At 45.9% G+C, this 21,950-nt stretch overlaps 1 protein-coding gene across 35 annotated transcripts in view; it reads left to right on the top strand.

Moving 5' to 3' along the window:
- MAPKAP1 (MAPK associated protein 1) overlaps nucleotides 1-21,950 on the top strand; it is a 204,625-nt gene that overhangs the window by 121,331 nt on the left and 61,344 nt on the right. The gene's annotated exons all lie outside the window — the stretch shown is intronic.

The raw sequence follows: 21,950 nt of genomic DNA, 5'->3' as shown, positions 1-21,950 counted from the left end.
GGGTCAACACTGAGTAGAACTTAGCTGGATGTGACCCAATAGGTTTTGCTGTATCCTCCCTTTTGAAAGGAGCAATGTTCTTGTCCAGGGTTTCAGCTCTCACCCCAAACACACTATGATACCGACTTAATTCTAAGCAAGAAAGAGATATTTATTCAGGCTAATAGTGGCACAGGCTTAGCACAGTCCTGAGGTCAGGATTCCAAGGTACCTGAGCAAAGCAAGAGGCCCCAAAGATGTCCCAACAGTTGTTATGGCGTACTAACCAAGCTTTAAGAGATCGTGTGGGATGGGTTCACTCACAGGCAGGGGTGGAGGAAGGGGAGCGCGGTGGGGGTGGACCGACCTGGGTGTCTTCACTGAGGGAGTGATATTTGGCGCGCCTCCCACCCGCAACTCCTAAGTCTACCCCAAGCCATCGGGGAAAGGAGGGAGCTGTGCCGCTTTGCCGGCAGCATTCCCCCCTTCCCCCTTCATTTTGACAGCTTGGGGGAGGCTTGGGAGTTGTGGGCGGATAGCGGGCCAGATGTACTCCATTGGCAGCTCACTCCACCCCCGGCTGCAGGGCACGCATGCTGCTCCAGGCACCCAATCGATCATGCCGCATCTGGGAGGGCACCCTCCCCGCCCCCCTCGGGAACGCGCCCACCCTGGGCAGCGTGGGCATATGCTTTGCTGCTGCTCACAGGACTTTCTCACACTCCGAATCTGCTGCACACACACCAGGCAAGCAGGGTCTAAGCTGAGAAGGGAAGCTTGGGCAAGTATGCTGGTAGGTGAGGCAAGTGGAGGGAAAAGGTTAGACACTAAGTAGAAAGCAGATATGCAAGAAGGTGATGGACAAACAGGCAAGTCAGAAAGCGCGTTTGCATAGGCAAAAAGAATATTTAGCCTGCAAATGCCAGGAGGCACCAACAGGCTTCCGAGATAATGCAGCAAGATGGGAACATGGGAAGATAGCATTCAGGAAGCCTGCCAGCTGCAAATGCTCCAAACTTTATCCCAACTAAGTTCTACTCAGAATTGGCCCCATGGAAATTAATGGACCTTAGTTTGTTCATTAATTTCAATGGATATATTCTGAGTAGGACTAAGATTGGTTACATCCCCAAGGCATGGCCTAGGAGCCTTTGACTCAGTCCCCGCCCCCTGTCTCTGAAAAGGTCTGCATGTTAGGTCTCATGTTGGGTAGAATTCAATAGCAGGAGAGAAAGAGAAAGGAAGAATGCTGCAAACAAAATTATTACAAGATGCATTTGCTGGAAATGACTGCCCCTGAGTAAGTCTTTGCTTTGCAATTTATGATTTACGGAGGGGTGGGGTTGGAGAGCCAAGGGAGTCAATAAATGGGTGTGCAAATGGATAATGACCTTTTTTCCATAGGAAATGCTGTGCGTGTGATGGAAAATCATTTTAATTCTATTGGAATGGATCTTTCTCAAATCCACCATTTATCAACGCACCACCACTGCCCAAATGTGTTTGAATGGGCTGAGAATTGAGACTAAGTGGAGGCCCTCTCAGGCTTCCTTTATAAAGATGTGCCCTGAGTTCAGAGGGAAGAGGGCATACGAGGCTTGCCGCTGGCAAGGACCCACAAAAAGTAATAATGCTCAAGCTCTGCTCACGTTCATAGGACCAGAGAAAGGAGCAGAAATTGGGAACCTGTCCAATTATTTGGAGGCATCTACAGTAATTCCCATCAGCTCCAGCCAGCATGACCAGTGGTATAGCAACGTCTGAAGGGCCATCTCTTTCCTGCCCTAGAGCAGGGTTCTTCAACCTTGGACCCCAGGTGATGTTGAGCTATATTTCCCATTGTCCATGGCGATCAGCTAACCTGGCTGGGGATGATGGAAGTTGTAGTCCAGCAACATCTTTAGGACCCAAGGTTGAAGAGCAAAGCCCTAAACTAGCTGTTATCTTTTCCTGAATGGGGTTCTTCATACAATCATCCACACCAGAAAACAACTCTGTGGCACAAAATACTGCAGAAGTGTCTGTTCCAAGCCTTAAATATGTGCTCTTACACACACATGCACACACCTCTCTTTAAATCCACAAATCTCCCATTTCAAAACACCACCTTCTGGAAGGGCCAATCTGCTATCCCCGCAAAGCAGGCTAAGCCCTTTCCTTCTCTGTTGTTCGTTTCGAAGTTGAGCAAGCTCAAGACACTTTCCTCTACTGTATTTTTCCTTATGGTTTTGCTTGCCTTGGTACTTTGTTTTTTTTACTGGTGTTTGTATTTAATGGGTTTGTGATCGCACAATAAAATTTGATCAATTGGCAGTAAAACGTCGGATTTTCCCCACCCCCTTTTAAAAGTGTGAAAAATCAGGCAAAAGAAAGATTATCATTTTTGGTTGGAAACAGCAAAGGGGAGGTGACATAGCAGAAAGGGAGCCCTTTTCCACACACACCTGTCTTATGGAACCCTTGTGAGTTGCAGGGGATTCTGGGGGTGCATTTCTCATGCACACTCAGAAAGTGCTGATCAGGCCCATTGAAGGTTCTGTTGGGTCTGCATGTTTCAGGGGACAACCATAGTGAACATAAACCCCTGCCCTGGGTACTGTAGTTTCTTAAAGGTGCTGGGAATTGTTGCTGGGGGCAAAGCTACAATTCCCGGGATTCTTCTGGGGAAGCCACAGGCTTTAATTGTATGGTGTGTACGCTGCCACCGACGTACGCTACCACCGACGTAAGAGAACTGTGAGGTGGGGGCAGCATATATGCATGAGCGGAAGTGTCCCCTAAAACAGCCTTGGCTCAGGCAACTTTAAGGCTTTAGAGGCAATTGCAAACATTTTGAAGGATGGGCCAGGGCTGCAATCACAATTGCATAGCATTGCAATTGTCTCCATTTATTTAATAAAGGACTTCTTTAAATAAATAAAAAGTACACACGCTAAAAAAAATATCCTTCAGTTGGTAGGACAGCAACACTTCCACAAAGGACAGCGGCAGGGGGTTAATGGGAATACTGTATCATTTTCCTGTCACGTACCCAAAGAAGAAACTGGAAGAAGTTTTTTTTCCCTGTGAATGTTAGCAAGATTTTGGGGAGGAGGGGCAGGGAGCCAGTAACAAACAGTCATTGTCACCGAATAGGGATGATAAATCTGCGGAGGAAATTGTTGAGGCAGATGTTTAATTAGTTGAAGTCAAGCTGGATAAATCAGGAGATGCCTATGCAGATCTGTTAGGGTTTAATTTTTTTAAAAAAAAAATCTTCTTTTTGTTGTTCTTTCTCGGAGCTTGCTTCACTACCACCCCCTTAATGCCAGCCACTTCTCCTTCTTGTTGTTGTTGTCTTTTCCTTTCTCTCTTTTGCATTATCTCCTCTCCGTGCATCCCTCCCCCCCCCCCCGCACCCCAGCTTGCTGGGAGAGAGAACTGAATGCAATTGCTCTTGTCGTAATGGATTCCCCCGATGTGCGTTCATAAAATAGGAAATGTAATGGATGTTTTCTTATGGTAATGAAAAATAACGAAGCGGCGTACTTTATCTTCTGTATAGTTAACCTATTGTGTGCTCAGCAGTGCGTCTGGCAAAAAAACGAGAGCCGGGGAAGGAGGAAGAGGGAATTCTGTGGCTCAGTGGCGGAGCATCTGCCTTGCATTCAGAAGGTTTCAGGTTCTATCCCCAGTGGCATCTCCAGGTTTGGCTGGGAGAGACCCTCCCCTGCACCCCTGGAGAGTTGCTGCTAGTCAGTGTTCACCAGAGCTTCCCAAACTTTGTGTCATGACATGTTAGTGTATCGGTTGCAGTGTGTAGGTGTGTTGCACGAATGCTCGCCACCCTCCTCCTGGGGCTGGAAAGGGGTTAGTTTAACCTCTGGTTTGCTAGGAAATATGAATTGCTGTGCTGCGAAATGATGCAAAATTGAATTACTGTGACGCAAAATGATGCATGTCCAAAAAGTGTGTCACCAACTTGAAAAGTTTGGAAAGCTCTGGTGTAGCAGTACTGAGCTAGTTGCTTCCCCCCCCCCATACACAGCCCACATGCTAGTGCTAAATGGGGCAAAAGGGACACAGCAATGAGGGTAAATGTCTACCTTTTGTACTCTACGCTAGTTTTATTACTCACTCACTATTCCCCATCCAGGCTAGCAAGCGGCATTAATCTGAGTTGAAGGACACATTCCAACTGGGCAAAAAGCCACTCGGTGGTTTGAAGCAGAGCTGGCGAAAGCCATGGCCTGTGAGAGGGTGTGGTGTGAGTGGGCAAGAGAGTTGAGACCCAGCCTTCAAGGCCACATTTCAGCCAAGGGAGAGTTGGTACGGGGCTGAGAATTGCTATGAGGTCTGAATAGAGAGGTCTGGTGGGCTGAATTTGGCCTCTGGCCTGAGGTTCCCCACCCCTGTAGTAGGAAGAGATGCTGTGGATTGAACCTGCGACTGAGCTGTGGCAGAACTGGCAGCCTTGCTTTTAACAGTGACATTCTTGCTCTCAGTCTTGGCGGGCAGGGAGTGCTTCGACCTTGCCCAGATTCTCTAGTGCTGCTGTCTAATGCAAGCTCCTTTGTGATGTCCCTGAGTAGCTTGTTGGATCATGGCAGGGGGCGGGGGGGGGGGTGGAGGAGAGAAAGAACGCCTGTGGCACACACAGCTTTAAAAACCTGACGTTGCCAAAAGGGCATTCAATTTCGCTAAAAGTGGTGGCCGCTGTTCCAAGATGAAGTGGAACGTCCCCTCACATAAAGATAAAAATACCAAGCTGGCCGCAGAGACGTAGCCAGGGGCTCCTTCCAGCTTTCCATTAAACAAATAAGGCTATATCAATCTTTTTTAAAGGTTTGGACCAAATCCTACACTTGTAAAATGGCAACCTTTGACTTCATGGTCTTGAGAAATCTGGATGGAGTAACTTTCCTTTGGGCCCTACTTGGGAACAATTGAGAGGATGACATTTTTTTCCTCCCATCCTCTGTGTTGACACCTAAGCTGACCTTTTTTAAAAAAAAAATGACTCCCCACTCCCAGTAGTATATAATTTTTGTCTCAAAGCTGGACTTGTTTTCTTTGATAGCCTGTCAGTGTTTTTTCTTCCGAATTCATTTTATTATTAATTAATTTATTTATTTACAAATTGCCTTTTCCACGTGCCTCGAGGTGATTTACAAGCATACCATAAAACTGCAAAAAAAAACCCACCAGTTTTAAAAACAGTGCAAAATACAAACACTGAAGGTAGGTTTGAAGACAATACAGAATAAACACGCAAGGCAGGGACCATTGCAACCAGCTGGAAAATAGCTTGTTGGTTTTATCTTTGTATCCTGTTGACATAATTAGCAAGAATGATTAGGAAAGTATTTAATTTAAAAAATAATTAGATCATTAGACTAGGTGAGCAAAAGCAGGCTCTTGATATTCTCATGGTTTTCAGGCAGAATATGGTATAGGGGATTTCATTGAATATTCTCTCAGAAGAGTGGCTGAATTCTTCCAACAGATGGGGCCATGGCTGTGGGGAGAGCAGAAAAGAAAAAATTCTCAAATTCTTTTTCTGAAAAGTTTGACTGAGTTACCATATTTTTCCATGTATAAGACGCCCCCATGTATCAAACGACCCCTTTTTTTAAAAAAAACCCCAAATTAAGAAACCAATATTTTAAACTAGGTTTGCCCAAACTACACATGACTTTGAAACTTACAAGCGGATGGAAATCTATAGGATTTAAAGGAGCCGAGGAGGCATGTGGTTGAGAAAGCCTGCAGAGGACGGGCAGGAGGTCAGCTCCATCCAGCTTCCCCAATCCCCCAAAAGGCCCTTAACACACCAAGGGCCAAGAGGATCCTCTCACGGAAAAATACGGTAATCCTGAAACTGTATTGGATTAAGGAAGCAGTGGGGGGAGGGGCTGGGGACTACAAGGAGCAATGGAGCACAGTCCCATCGCTTCCTTAAATAATATTAAAATCAGCTATCGGGCTAAACTCGAGGAACTGGGTTTGATATACACAGTCCTCCTATACAGCTTCAGGCCAGGATGCCTAAAATATGCTTTCATGCCATACAGAGTTAATATAACAGTAGGTGAGGTCAGCTTACTGATACTCAGCAGGAGGTCTGTTCCTTACAGTGCTGCTTAGGCATGCAGGCACTTATCTTTTGGAGCAATCTCCCATTACATATCAAACAAACATGGTCTCCTGTTAACTTTTCAGTGCTTGCTGAAGAGCTTCCTGTGAGAGGAGAATTTTTATCCCTTTCTGTAATCTCATAGGGTTTGAAATTCATTTTGTATATGTAGTGGGACTTTTAGATATACAGTCATACCTCGGTTTAAGTACGCCTCGGTTTGAGTATTTTCAGTTTAAGTACTCTGCGGACCCGTCTGGAACGGATTAATCCACTTTTCATTACTTTCAATGGGAAAGTTCGCTTCAGGTTAAGTACGCTTCAGGTTAAGTACGGACTTCCGGAACCAATTACACTCATACCTCGGGTTAAGTATGCTTCAGGTTGAGTACTCCGCGGACCTGTCTGGAACAGATTAATCCACTTTCCATTACTTTCAATGGAAAAATTTGCTTCAGGTTAAGTATGCTTCAGGTTAAGTACAGACTTCCGGGACCAATTGTGTTTGTAAACTGAGGTACCACTGTATATATGTAATGACTTTAAATTGCTTTTATATAAGCAATGGTTGGGTAAATGTTTTTATTTTATTGCAAAGGGGCTTTGAGATGTTATATAGGAAGGTACATTAACAACAGCAATAACAGCTCCATGCATATATTTCTACCCTATTGGCACAGTTGTGTGTGTTCATTTGGCTGGGCACTCTTAGGGTGGTGAAATTCTCCCAGTATTTTGTGGGGTGGGGAGCAGGGCTGGCCAATTATGGGAACAGCCTTGCAGAATTGGGAGGCTGGTGCATTTTCAGACCTTACTTACAACCATTGCGGGAAGATGAGTAATATCAGGGCAGGTCTCTTGGGCTATAGTGAGATGCTTTTGAAAGATCCACAGCTCAGGGACAAATCACATGTTTAGCAGGCAGGAAGCCTTCCTGGAAGCCTGCTGTTTACATCTACAGTGGAATTTCGGTTGTCAAATATAATCCATTCCGGAAGACTGTTCAATTTCTGAAACATTCGACAACCAAGGCGCAATTTCCAGTCGGCAAAATCCATTGAAAAAATGGAGAAACGTGCTTCAGAAGCCATTCAACTTCTGAGGTGCATTCAAAAACAGAAGCATTCACTTCCAGGTTGTTGGCATTCGAAAGCTGAAACGTTGGGGGAGCATTACAGGTCCTTCTGAGTGTGGCTTCAAATCTTTGGAACTCCTTCCCAAGGGGTCAACATGAGCTTCCCTACTGCCCTTCCACTGCACTTGATTATATTTTTAAGCTGGGCTTCAACAACATTTTCATTCCAATCTGCTTTTAATTAAAGTGATATGCTGAAGTGTTTGTTTTTTTAAAAAAAAACATTTTACATTACTGAGCCTTTTAGTTTAATTTGTTTTTAAAAAAAGATTATTATTAATAAAAAGGCTGCATTGGGTTTTACTTTCTAACCACTACTTTAGTTTGGGTGGTGGGTTGTGGTTTGTTTGTTTTTTGTACTTATACTGGTAGTTAAACTAGCTGCCCCTGCCACGCGTTGCTGTGGCTCAGTCTGTTAAATGGAGCCTCAGAGTCCCCCTTCAGACTCCCCTCACCTTCAGTGTCCCCCTGTTTTACGTGTGTTATGTTTACACAAGCACATCCCTGTGACTCCCGCCACCCTGTTCTGACCCATTACCTATCCCGCCCCTCCTCCCCCAACCCCCCTGCTCATCCCTGTGATTGGGCCCACCCTGTCCCGACCCATGACCTATCCCACCCTCTCCTCCCCCACCCCCAGCTCATCCCTGTGATTGGGCCCACCCTGTCCTGAACCATGAACTATCCCGCCCCCCCCAGGCAAGCCCCCACCTCCACTCTGCCTAGTCTGGAAAGCGGCCTAGTCTGCAAAGCTGAGCCGAGATACTGTGGAGAGGGAAACTTTCCTAGGTGCAGTACCAGTGTAGCCATCGCTAGAGGGCGCTGTGTTGCAATCTGTCCTGTGCTCCCAGCATGCACTTTCGTATGATTTGTGAGTTCTGAAACACAGGGTTTGGGTTTTTTTACCTGGGGTAGGTGACATAGGTGACATATCTGTCTTTGAAAACGGTATGGGGTCACTCGGGTAGTCACATTTGACTTTGTGTTCAAATTTCAACGCTATTGGTCAAGCGGTTTTGTTGAACATTGGAGACGAAGGAACATACCCAGTTTACATTTTTATATACAGTGGTGCCTCGCTAGACGAATGCCCTGCTAGACGAATTTTTCGCTAGACGAATGGGTTTTGCGATCGGAGGTTGCCTCGCAAGATGACTACCCGAGTGATCTGTGCACGCTCAGCAGCAGGGGGAGAGGAACGAAGGAAGAGAAAGCTGCCCTTTCTCTCCGTTCGTTCCTCTCCCCCCACCTCCGACAGCAAGGACAGATCCTGGTGTTCGGAGAAGCGCTGCTTTATTTTATTCATTTTTCTTACATTTTTATCTCATATTTTTAATACAAGGAGCTGCAGATGGCACACAGAATTATCCATGTCTCCATACTGCCCTCACAAGAACCCTGTGGGGTAGGTTAGGCTGAAAGACAGTGACTGGCCCAAGGTCCTTCGTACCATGGTAGTTTCAAATTAGTTCTATAAGATTATCATCATCATTATCATCATAATTATTATTTATTGAATTTTTATCCCACCTTTTTCCTCCAAGTTGCTCAAGGTGACTTAAAAGCAGGGGTCAGCAAACTTTTTCAGCAGGGGGTCAGTCCACTGCCCCTCAGACCTTGTGGGGGCCCGGACTATATTGGGGGGGGGTGAACAAATTCCTATGCCCACAAATAACCCAGAGATGCATTTTAAATAAAAGGACACATTCTACTCATGTAAAAACACGCTGATTCTCGGACCATCTGCAGGCTGATTTAGAAGGCGATTGGGCTGTATCCGGCCCCTGGGCCTTAGTTTGCATACCAATGCTTAAAAGATTCTCTCCTTCCTCATTTACTCCAAACAACAACAAATCTGTGAAGTAGGTTAAACTGAGAGGCAGTGACTGGTCTCCTACTACCTAGTCTGACACTCTGAGCCAGAGTTTCCCAAACTGTGTGTTGCTACACTTTAGTGTGTCAGCTGCAGTGTGTCCTGCGAATGTTTCCTGTGCTCCTCCCAGGGATGGAAAGGGGTTAGTTTAACCTCTGGTTTACTGGTAAAACTGAAACACTGTGTCACAAAATGATACATGTCTAAAAAGTGTGTCACCAATATGAAAAGTTTGGGAAGCTCTGCTCTAACCACTACACCCCACTGCGTCCCTTTTATTGTTTAATTGGACAGTTTGTTTTGGTAAGCTGCTTTTGGGTCTTTTGAAATAGAAAAGTGAAATATAAATGCTTATCCCTTATATAAGCAGTAGGTCACTCACTGTGTTTTGCAGGAGAGTTTCTCCTTCAAGCCTCCATTATATCTGAAGCCTATGCCACAGTAACTGGTGAGCACTGCCTTTGGTGTGGGTACCCTTGTTCTGTAGAACAGCATTCTTGTTGAGATCTGACAGGCACCCACTCTCTGTACTTTCTGGAAACAATTTAAGGCATATATATCTCAGCAAACCTCTTCCAGCTGGGTGAAAAAGAGTCCGCCTTAGGTGACCATTTTTTATTTCTGTTAAACTTATCTTCAGTTGTTGTTGTATTGTTTTTAAAACCTCTCAGGTGTTTTATGGTAGGCTTGTAAATTGCCTTGGGGCATAAATTAGTAAGTAATAATATAATGCATTCATTAAATAACTGGTGATTGGCAGTGGTGGTATCAAAATGTACTGGTTCTCCAGGAAACCTGGTCTGGCTGCACTAATGAGCTTCATTACCTTATTTGTAAAGGTTAAGGGTAAAGGGACTCCTAACTGTTAAGTCCAGTCGCGAACGACTCTGGGGTTGCAGCACTCATCTTGCTTTCAGGCCTAGGGAGCCGGCGCTTGTCCGCAGACAGCTTCCAGGTCATGTGGCCAGCATGACAAAGCCGCTTCTGGTGAACCAGAGCAGCGCACGGAAACACCGTTTACCTTCCCACCAGAGTGGTACCTATTTATCTACTTGCACTTAGACGTGCTTTCGAACTGCTAGGTTGGCAGGAGCAGGGACCAAACAACGGGAGCTCACCCTGTTACGGGGATTCGAACTGCCAACCTTCTGATCGCAAGCCCAAGGCTCAGTGGTTTAACCCACAGTGCCTCCCGCAGTTGAGAATAAACATCTATATCTATAATCTATATATCTATATCTGTCTGCCCCAGCAGTGCAACAAATGACCCTTGGCCTCTCCTGCTAGGATAGTTAGAGCACTAGACTAGGACCTGGCAGACCTGGGTTTAAATCCCCACTCAGCCATAAAGCTCACTGTATGACATTGGGCCAGTCGCTGTGGCTCAGGGTTGTTATGAGTATGGAAATGGGGAGGTGAAAAACCATGTACACCCCCTTGTGCTCTTTCCTAGAGTCCTTCCCCCATCACAGACAAGAGAGCATGAGATTTCTCTCCCAGCCTCCTGCCCCAGCCGTGTCCTGTATAACTGCAAGAATTACTCCTTTAGATCATACCACCTAGATGTAAACCAAAATCCTCCTCAAGAGGATCATGTGTTCCCCAGTTGTTCCTGGAGGACAGCTGTTCCCAGCTGCAAACACGTTACCCAAACCAGGAATAATACTCAGTCCTTTTAAGACCAAAAATGCTCCTCGTGCCTAATTGTTATAAACACTCTTTCCCCAGCCAACATTTCATAGATGTGACCCGTATTTTCCATAGGTTAAGGCAAAAGTGTGCACTCGGTGTGTGAAGCTTGGAGGAAAGTTAATACCTGTGATAGAAGTCGAAGCAGCTGGTTTGCAACAACACAGCGGCCACCCCTCCTGTCCCCCCCAGCAGCTGTCAGAAATGGCTTTGTGGATTCTGAAAACTGATCAAAAGTCATTTATCCTGGTGGAGAGTGCCCGTGCCCTTTCTTCAGGGCAATCAGTGGGTAGCATTGAGAAAGTGGTGAGTGGGGCTTGCTGGCTTAAACCATCCCGAACTCTAAAGCTGCATGTCTTCTTGGGTTCCTTATATGCTTCCCAAGTACAGGTGTGCCATGCATATGAAGCCTTTGCTGCTAAATAGCATTGATTTCCCCTGAAGAGCTTAGTTTTGGCATCAGATTTCACTTGGGCATCATTTGGCACGGGAGGTGGGTCTGTAGGGGAAAATGGGGCACTTCCGCACCAACCTCAGCCAGCCCCCGCCAACCTTCTTACCTTCCTACAATGTTTATTGTGTGTACACCTGGCTGTCAGCTTCCTCCCCCAGTTTCAATGCTGCCCTTGCAGGACACAGGTGGTAGGAAGATGGGAACAAAAGCAATAAATAAAAAGCACTTGCTGGATCAGGCCAATGGCCCATCTAGTCCAAAACCCTGTTCCCACCATGACCAACTGGATGCTCTAGTGGAGAGTCCAAAAGCAAGCAGGACCTGAGTGCCCCCCCCCAACTTGTGATGCTCAGCAGTTGTATGCAGAGGCTTACTACCTACAACACTGTGTTGGCATCTGTCTGTCTCGAGAGACAATGGAGTGTACCTCTGGATGTGAAGCTAAACCTGTCTCTGCAGAGACTAGTAACTGCTGCCAGCTGCATTATTTTTGTTGTGGTAGCAGCACCGAAGTGACCTCCCTGAGGTGCAAGCCTGGGCAGTGTGTATGGAGGTCCTGGGCTGCCCAGACAAGAAGATCCCCCTCTCAGTCTCGCTGATGTGGTCCAAAGGAAAGCAGAGGGATGTGTTTGGCACCAGCTGGGCTGCAGGAGTTGCTGGAAGGAAGCGTACAATAATAATAATTTATTATTTATACCCTGCCCATCTGGCTGGGTTTCCCCAGCCACTCTGGGCGGCTTCCAACAGAAAAATAAAACACAATAATCTATTAAACATTAAAAGCCTCCCTGAACAGGGCTGCCTTCAGATGTCTTCTAAAAGTCTGGTAGTTGTTTTCCTCTTTGACATCTGATGGGAGGGCGTTCCACAGGGCAGGTGCCACCACCGAGAAGGCCCTCTGTCTAGTTCCCTGCAACTTGGCTTCTCGCAACGAGGGAACCGCCAGAAGGCCCTCGGTGCTGGACCTCAGTGTCCGGGCAGAACGATGGAGGTGGAGACGCTCCTTCAGGTACACTGGACCGAGGCCATTACAAGACAACACCATCCAACCATCATAGGGATCCCACTCCAGATTTGTGTAGGGACTCCAGATTTGTGTAGGGTTTACTCCTTAGCCTTTTCTTCTCCCGAAGATATACCGCAAGGCAGCGGGTATGGATTGATCCTCAGGGTTCACTCCCTTGTCTTTATCACAAATGAGTATAGCCTCCTATAGCATTGGGCCTCCTTCATCCAATCAGAGGGCCAGGTGGCTGGTTCCGGGGGAGCCGCCATTTTAACTTCCCACAGTGCTCTTTCAGCATCACTCTGGGGGATTATGGGAAATTTACATGGTTGCTTGGGAGGGGCTGTAGCTGGGGATTGAACCTTAGACCTTCTGCATGCAAAGCAGTCGCCCTTCCATTGAGCTTTGGCCTTTCTTATAACTGAGTGGCACAAGAGAGAGTCAAGGATACTCCATCCCTTCCTATTTATTCCCAACAATAAGAAAACGTGGGTTGTCTCCAACCAAGGTTTACTCAGAGTAGACCTGTTAAAATTAATGGCCCTGCGTTAGCAACATTCATTAATTTAATAGGTCTGCTCTGAGTTGAACTAGCGTCAGGCATAATCCCCTGAGCATGAATGTGCATCCACAGTATATTATTTGCTGTATTTATTTTGCACATGTTATAATCCACTTTTCAGCCTTTTCTTTTTCAACTGGTTTGGGGCGAGAATTCTTGTTTGTTTGTTTGTTTGTTTGTTTGTTTCAAAACCGGTAAATCCTTTGGGTGGGCATGTTCTCTCTCTCCCCCCCCCCTTTACTTTTCAAATACACTCTGTTGTTGTTGTTTTTTAAAATAAATGTAGCCTGTAAACTGGTACAGAAATCCTCCTGCTAGCATTGCTGTTGCACCTTTGGCATTCAGGGACGCCAGCTCCCCTTTTTCCCTTGGGGCAGGGGAAGTACATGTTAGAGGAAGAAGCTTTTTATTTATTTTAAGGTGTACTTTGACTAAATTCTTTAATTTCGCCAGCTGTCAAGGTGGTGTTAAGTAAAATGGGTTTGAACCGCTGTAGTTTTTGTGTCCCAGACTAGATGTCAAGGCCTTTTTGCCATCACTGGAAATTCTGTCAGTCTGGATTTACTATCGGTTTCCCACAGCTGAATTCTTAAGCAGGGTGATTTAACACCTTGGCTCTCCGTCAACCGGTTCTGGCATTTATTTGAATGCATTACACCACTGGTTTCCATAAACTCTTCCCTCCCTCCCTTGCTTTCTTCCTTTTTTTTAAAAAAAAAGTTTCAAATAAATGACTGTTTATTTTCACGGAAACCATCTGTATTTCTGCAGAGAGCGACAGATAAACTGTACGTAAAATGCGGTAATGTCGCTGCCACGCAGGTTAAGAGAAAACAGATTGGATGGCAAACTCGCTTGGTGGGGAGCAAAGGGGGTTTGTTTGAATCCTTTTATAAACATCTTTACTTAAGATGTGATGGTTGAATTTGCACACACACACACATTAAGTTAAAACAATGAGGGCTGCAGTGTTTGACTTAGAATAATTGTTTTATTTTTACTCGACTAAGAAATATTCCACACCAACCCTGCTTAAACAAACAGCAGATCAAAATGTATCTGTTCCAATTGTTTTTATTTAGAGCTTTGTTTACCTTACTCTTCAGCCAGAAGGGATGCCCAGAGCCTGCTTATGAAGATCAGAAACAGGGCAGTTCCCCACCCCTCAGACTTTACAGTCTAAATGACACAGCATAAAAGGATGAGGGCTTGGTAGGAAGGAGGAAAAAAGCAAACTCAAGTCCCAGTTCTTAGTTGCCAAATGCGACTAGTCATGGAGCTGGGTGTAAGCACTAATGGAATGGGCTGCTGCTTACTTTCCCTCTGGCCCTAGTGATGGTTACTGAAGGGATGGGGACTTTCAGCTGGAGCAGTATCAAAGCTCTATGGAGGGTGTATATATACGGTATTTGTGCATGCATCTTTGTGTGTGTCTCTCACACACAAGTTTATAAAAACTACAGATGGCTAACAAGAGGCATTGCCTGTTTTCTCTCTCCCTTAAGTTGCAAAGCCACTTTTCAGGTGATGCCTGAAAGCAAAGTAGGTTCCCTGTTTATCAATATGAAAACCTAATCACTAGATTAATAAGCTAACAATGCAATCCTATGCATGTCTACTTGAATTCAATGGGGCTTGCTCCCGTGTGTGTGTGTGTGTGCGCGCGTGCGCGTGCGCGTGCCCTGGTCCAGTCCCGTCCCCCCTGTCCCGTCCCCCCCAGAAGCCAGACCCAAGGATTAAGCAGGAGACACAACAACATCTTTTGGGATTAGAATGGCCACAACTTTATTGAATTGCAGATATAGGAAACCTTGGCATAGGCATTGGGTGTGTTTCCCTCTCAGCCCTCTACTGGGGAAGTCAGGCAAGTCAAGGTTGAACAGGAATATGGGGCCACTGCAAAACATGCGTTTACACAACTGGTTCCCTCCCGTGTCACTGGGGGGAGTTCTATGGCCCACTTGTTGTACGCTTGTGGATAGAGACTCCCCTTCAGACCCCTCTAATGGGGTACCGTGATATCACCACTGCAGAAGGGGTGAGTCGCCACTTCAGCCCTTTTCAGTTGTTAGACTAAAGCAGGCATGTCCAACAGGTAGATCGTGATCTACCGGTAGATCACTGGATGTCTGCAGTAGATCACTGGTAGATCATTGGCTCCCCCCAAAGAAGCTGAACAACTGTGGCTCCCCTAAGAAAAGCTCAACATTTTACCTCCTCCCAGAAAAAACTCAACAACTTTGACCTTAACCCCCCCCCATTGGTCTTCCTCCTTCCTAAAAAAAAGTTCAACAACTTTGACCTGAACCCCAAAAAGGAGGGTAGATCACTGCCAGTTTTTAACTCCTTGAGTAAATCGCAGTCTCTTGGGAGTTGGCCACACCTGGACTAAAGGATTCCACCCAATGCCTAAAATCGCCACCCGAGACTATGAAATCAAGGAAATGTTTCCTTGAAGGCTTTCTAACACAAAGAGACAAAGCACACGGATAACGCATTCCGATTTGGCCAACTGCATGGTTTTGAATCATACCGCTGCCAGGTTGTCAGACCAGAAACAAACTTTGGTGTTCTTGAACTGGTGGCCCCAGATGCATAGTGCAACTAAAATTTGAAAAAACTCGAGAAAAGTTAAGTCATATGTGATGCATAGCTGCCAAGTCTCCCGTTTTTCGCAGGAAACCCCCCGGATTTTAATCTGTTTCCCGCTGTTATCCCGAATAGAAAAAAATCCCGGAAATCCCCCGGATTTCCTACCTGCCAGGGAGGCTCCATTTCAGGTGCCGCTCTGCCCATGTCTGGGCACCGGAAATCGGGCAGTGCCGGCACCGGAAGTTGCTTCTATGCATGTCCAGACATGCGTGGAAGCAACTTCCAGTGCCGCGCCACTGCTGATCCCACATTTTTCAGCAGGAGACTTGGCAGCTATGGTGTGATGCCTGTGGTGTGCCAGGATGCTGGCCACGGGCAGGCACACCAGCAGACCCTGAAGTAAACCCAAAGCCACAGCAACAAGAGGCATCAGAGTGTACTTGCACCTCGTCTTTGGTGACTAATGACTCCTGCCAAAAGGAGACCCCGTTATGAGGAAAGTCAACCAGATTCTGAGGTCGTATTTTATGTTGTGTGTCACTCTTACATGATGGTGGGGGGCAACTCTCCCATCCGTGAGCAGGCACAAAAGCCTCTACCAGATGCAATGACCCTACAGGCAGAATTGAGGTGCCCAAGCAGGGACTGCTGCTGGCGCAGGGTGATCTTTTTGAGGGAAATCATGGAATTTAGCAAACTCCTAAAGGTATCCAACTTGGCTTGTGGTAAACGAGATGTTTGTTTGATGGTGTCCAGCTTGATACCCAAGTATGATAGGATTCTGGCTGGGCCCTTGGTTTTTTTGGCTGCTAAGGCTATGGAAAATTCGGCAGTGATTTGGATGAATGAGTCTCATGCTTGCGAGCAGGCATCTGTGCCTGGAGGACCCATTAGCAAATTGTCATCTAAATAATACTCAGGGGCAGCCTGGTTTTTTCTTCATAGCCCACTCCACAAATGTGCTTAAAGGTCTCGAAAACGGCACAAGGTATGGAGCATCCCATGGGCATGGCTTGATCAAAGTACCAATGATCCTGGAGCTTGAAACCCAACAACCAGAAGTCATCTGGGTGAACCGGAAGTAGGTGGAATGCAGATTCAGTGTCACACTTTGCCAGGAGGGCACCAGGGCCACACTTCTTAACCAGTTTAATCGTGTGATCCAGTGATGCATATTTAACTGAACACTTCTCGATGCAGGATGGCATCGTTGTGAATCACGTGGAATTCACGTGGACCTTTTCCGAGAGGATTCCTAGGTGTCATACTATGAATTTCTTAAAGGACAGGCATAGGAAGGGACCCTGCCAAGGTCGCGTTCAATTTGAATACTTTTCTGGACAATGTGTGGCATTTCCCTATCTGACTTCTGGTTAGGTGGGTGAGTCAGAACTGGAGTGCCTTCAGCTGGGATATGGAAAAGATCATTAAATCCCTTCTCCAGGTATCTCGCTGCCTCCCTGTTTGGGTATGTGTGCAAGAATGGTAACATAGCTGCAAGAGAGACTGGGGAGGGGGCTAAAGGAAAGTTAGGTCCCTTTGCTGGCAGGGAGCCCCAAGTTCCAGCTGCCACTCTGAAATCCTTCTTTCCAGATGTGGGTCCTAAGTTCCTGGAGCTGTGAAAAAAGGTCCTGGCATGAAAACATTTTGAATGGGAGTGAGAACTGCCGCAGCATTCACATTCATGCCTGTAGCGGCATTTCTCCCTGTGGCATGAACCATTGTTGTATACCCAACACACTCGGTGCACAACCTTCTGAGATTTCGACACGTTGGATCTCTTTTCCACATGGGGAGTGATCAGCTGCAACCATGTGTCACTGTCCTTAACATCCCATCTGGCTGCAGGGACCTTTGTGGTCCTATCGCTGAACTCCTTGTCATACTATAGGGCTGCAGTTTCCCTTGACATCAATTTGGCTTTGAGGATGATATGCTGGTAGTTAGACAGGTGCCATCCCCTATCTGGGTAAGCAGAGGATATGACTCCTGCATAAATGGAGAACGTGATCATCCAATTGTGGTAGTTGCATTCAATGGTTATCTTCTTTTCCTTCTTTTGCCGCTCAGCAGGTTTTGATTTTATACTACAAGATAATGCCAGGGACAGCAAGGAAAGTCTCCTCATTGAGGATGCACTCACATATATATTATTGTGCATGTGAATCCCCAGGGACTTATCCATACATTTAAAATTAGACTCTCTAATGCGCCCCTTGGAGTCTCAGCTCTCCTCACTGCAAGGGGCCGCCTCTTATTTCTCCTTCTCCAGACCCACTTTGGGAGTCCAGGCAATTTAGCCGTTGTGACTCAGTACCCCTTAATCTGGTCCTCATAGTCACTATTCAACTAGCCAGACCTACCTAAGGAACCCGATAAATCCAATGAGTCCCGCTTGGACTTACATTCTCTTCTCCTGGTTCTGTGGGATCTTTTCCTCTTGTGCTGCAACCTATGCAGTTCAGGGCTCAAAGAAATGTCAGGTAGGTTGGAGGGGGAAGGAGACCTACCACTGTGCCTAGCTGTCTGTGAACAAAGGTAGGGAGAACATGGTCTTGCCATGTGTGCCTCAGCCTGCTCCAAATGCTGCCATAGGCAGGCAATAGTTCTGTCTCTACTGTCCCTAGATACTGAGCAGGAGGACTATTCACTTGAAGAAGAGTAATCGGGGTGAAGCGGGGGGGGGGATTCACCCTACGCCTGGAAGAAAGTGCTGGTTGCTTGGTTGTGTGGCTTTTGGGGGTTGCAAGGCTCCTAGAAGTGGTGGGAGGCCCCGCCGCTGAGCTCTTGCCTCCAGTGATAATACTGAGGGTGGGGTGTGCTTCCTCCCCACCAATAATGCCCTATTCTTGATCTTTTTTTGCCACTTGCACGGTTTAGCTTGGCTGGGAGCCCCCCTTGCCATGCCTTTACATGTGTGGGGTGGAAAAACAAGTTCCTGGTGTTCAGTTGTGCTGGCAGGCGGCATGTTGGCGCTTCAAGGAGCATGAGAGGTTGATAGCGGGTTTCTGGTTGGTTGGTTGGGTTGTTGTTGTTGTTGTTGTTGGCTGTTTATATCATTACTGGACAGAACTGTAAAGAACTAGGGAGTGATATACGGTAGCAAAGAGTTATAAGGAGAAACCACAGAACCACAAAGGATAATTGTGCACTTAGGGAAAGCTGCAAAATAAAGCAGAATGCTGTTACCACATGGACTTTTCCACAATCAGGTTGCCAAGGGAGTTTGAGGCCACTTCAGTAACCAACCGAGACGCCCAGCCCCACACAGGGAGAAAACGCTGCCAGGATATACAGTATCGAGGCAAAGCCCAAGAGCCCCCTTTGGCCAATTATCCCATGAACAATTAAGTAGCTCAGAATTAATTGCGCACAAAGCACTCATTTCAAGTTACATTACTCAATTCATTCAGAATATTTTTGCAAAGGTTTTGGGGTTGTTGTTGTTTCTTATTTTTATGGCCACACACACACACACACACACACACCAACATATGTGAATACTGCATACACATGCACATAAGTACACATGCATATATGCACACCACATATGTATATATACATATACACATGCAAAACATGCATGCCCAGATGCACACATGCACACTACACACGCCTGCATACATACATACATAGTGTTTTTAATTATCTGTGACATGATGAATTAACATACCAAAGGAGTCTAGCATCGGTGTGGGAAAGAACCCTGAGTCGTATATTCCAACCCCCCAGCATGCAGGAATGTGCATCGGTCCTAAATGGGGACTGAAACCTGCAACTACCGGTATACATATGGGGAATACCACCCACTCCTTAAATGTCCCACCTAAAAGCCTTTGCCCTCTCTGAGGACTGAATGCTGTTTCAAACATGGGGCAGCCAGACCATTAATATGCCTTTTCCAGTACTAATAAAAAGTTATTATCTTGGTTCATGTTTATGTTTAAGAGGGAAGAACCGTTTCAGAGTTTTGGTTGTTTGACTACAAACATTTAAGAATTGTTTTGCAGGGAACCATGTGAGAAAACTGCTTATAGGATCAGTTTACCAGAAGTGTTTTCATGTTTAAGGAATACAGTGGGTGGAGGTTTGCAGTGAGTTCCGAGGCAGTAAAATTGGAGAGGTTATTTATGCTGCTTCACTAGGGGGACAGAAGCAAAAGGCAACTCTCAGAACCCAACCTGCTTACAATCAAGAACACCAGCATGGGTGAGATTAGGGAGAGCTGGAAACCGGGGAGAGGTGTAGGCGAGGGAAGTGAACGTAGTCAAATGCAGCTGAATGCACTTAATGTTATTTTTTATATTAAAAAAACCAAAAACTTCATATAGCCTTTATGTCTAATTAAAACACAATTATCACCATCGTAAATGTCAAGGCTGAGCCACAGGCAGCAATCAGAGAGGAGCCAGGAGCTGAGAATCAGGAATTGTGCCAGGGGCTCCGAGGCGGAAGGACAAGAGCCAGGAGTCAGGAGCCAAAGGACACAGAGAAACGGACCAGAGCCAAGAAGTCCATTATTCCTTAGGCAAAGTCCCAGCCCAAACAGGAAACATTTTATAGCCCTTCCTAAGTAGCGGAGCCCAATGGCCGCCCTGAGGCTGAACACACTTTCCTGCCCATGAAGGTCCTCCAAATAATAGCTCTGGAAGCTCATCGCATTGGAGGGGGGAGCCAAGCACAGAGCCCCACATGTCTGTTCTAGCCCCAGTTCTAGGTATGAGAACAACGACAGAAGAGCAAAAGAAGGACTGGGGGGTGCCTACCTCAATGGAGAGATTTAAACTTTTACTGGCAAATAATAATATTTCACAACCAGAAGAGCAGGGGAGGGGAACTTTCAACATGTCAAGCATGGAAGGCTGCCGTGTGTGTGTGTGTGTGTGTGTGTGTGTGTGTGTGTGTGTGTGTTTTGATGTTTTTAGTATAGGATTTGATTGATTTTGGGTTTGGTCTGGGGTGGCTGTTGTTGTTGTTTGTATGCATGGCAATAACTTCTCCTCCTCTGACTTCTGTCCTTGCCTTGGATCTGGTTGGGAGCATGTGGGCTTCCCTTCAGCTCTGTGCAACTCATGGAGACGAAATTTGCAAGTCCTGAGCTGCTGTATCAAAACACTTTGCAAGGCAGCAGCTACAGGGTACAAAAGACCTCAGGGAGCAGTATTGGAGAGTGTAGATGTGTGCGCACGCGGGTGTGTCAACCTGCAATGTTTATTATTTGGGACTGGACCATCTCGGATTCTGCAAGACCTGATCAGTGATGGCATCTCCCTTAAGAACATAAGAAGAGCTTGCTGGTTCAGGTCAGTGGTCCATCTAGTACAGCATCCTTTACTCACAGTAGCCACCCAGATGCCTCTGGGAAACCCTCAAGTAGGACTGTGGCATAGCCATCATGGCTACTTGCCATTGATAGCCTTGTCTTCCATAGATTTGTCCAATCCTCTTTTAAAGCCACCCAAGTTAGTGGCCATCACTTCCTCCTGTGGGAGCAAGTTCTATAGTTTTAACTATGCATTGTGTGAAGAAGCGTAGACCAAACAACCAAATCTGATGGATGGCACTTGCCCAGAACAGAATAAGAAATCAAGAAGTGTAAAGGGGTGGCCTGTCTGCCTCATTCAGCAACAAGTAGCCCATGTGTGCAGGTGCAGCAGACCTGCAAGCCTTACAGCAGGCAGCACCATGGATTGGCTGGCTCTCTGGGTCACCTGATCCTCACTTCCCACCCCCAATGGAAGGGGGAAGCTGAGCAGATGGAGAAACTCTGGCTTTCATCTCTCTCACTTTCTTATAGCCTTTAAATTGCACTTAGCTGTTGTCATTTTTCTTTTTTGAAAAAAAAGCTGTATATAAATATTTTAAATAAAACAAAAGGGGTTGCACCAGTTCCAAGCCAAACCACAAAAGCTGATTTCCCCCTGAAAGTTCTCTATAAAAATCTGCTTTCTATCTGATAAAGAACTGAGCTACTTTTAGCTTTAAGGCTTCCCTGGCTTTTCCTTCTTCCTTTTTCAGAGAGGAAAGAAATCTACTTTAGTATGGACACAGGAAGCAGTTTGACATAGGAAGTCAAACTGTTGGTTCATCCACTCTGACTGGCAGTGGCTAGAAATGTTAGAAGGCAGCAATTTCCATTCTGACTTTTATACGTCAATGTCAGCACTGTTTCCATTCAGTTTCCATGATATATTATGTTTTTCATTTCAGTGACCACTATTATGTTCCTAATGTTGTTGTCGTTGTTGTTTATTTTTATTTAATTCATTACCTTCCCTTCACCCTAAGGTCCCAGTGCAGATTACGATAATTTAAAATACAACTTTTTTTTTGAAAAAATTAACAATTGCAAAAAAATGTAATAATAATAGAGAAGAGGGGATGCAGTCACAACAAACAGGGTGTATGCTTAATTTAACATAAGTAGTTTTGTAAGCTACATCATTACATAAGACATTCATTTCAGTGTCAAGGAAATGTCAGAACAATGAAAAGGAAGACACCTTCATTAATTGCATAGCTTTTGCAGATTTAAACAGCGACAA

This window comes from Zootoca vivipara, chromosome Z2 (assembly GCF_965207765.1).
Source record: "Zootoca vivipara chromosome Z2, rZooViv2.hap1.1, whole genome shotgun sequence".
Taxonomy (NCBI): Eukaryota; Metazoa; Chordata; class Lepidosauria; order Squamata; family Lacertidae; genus Zootoca; species Zootoca vivipara.
Note: the sequence above shows the minus strand (reverse complement) of the source record. Positions and strands in the feature narration are given on the sequence as shown.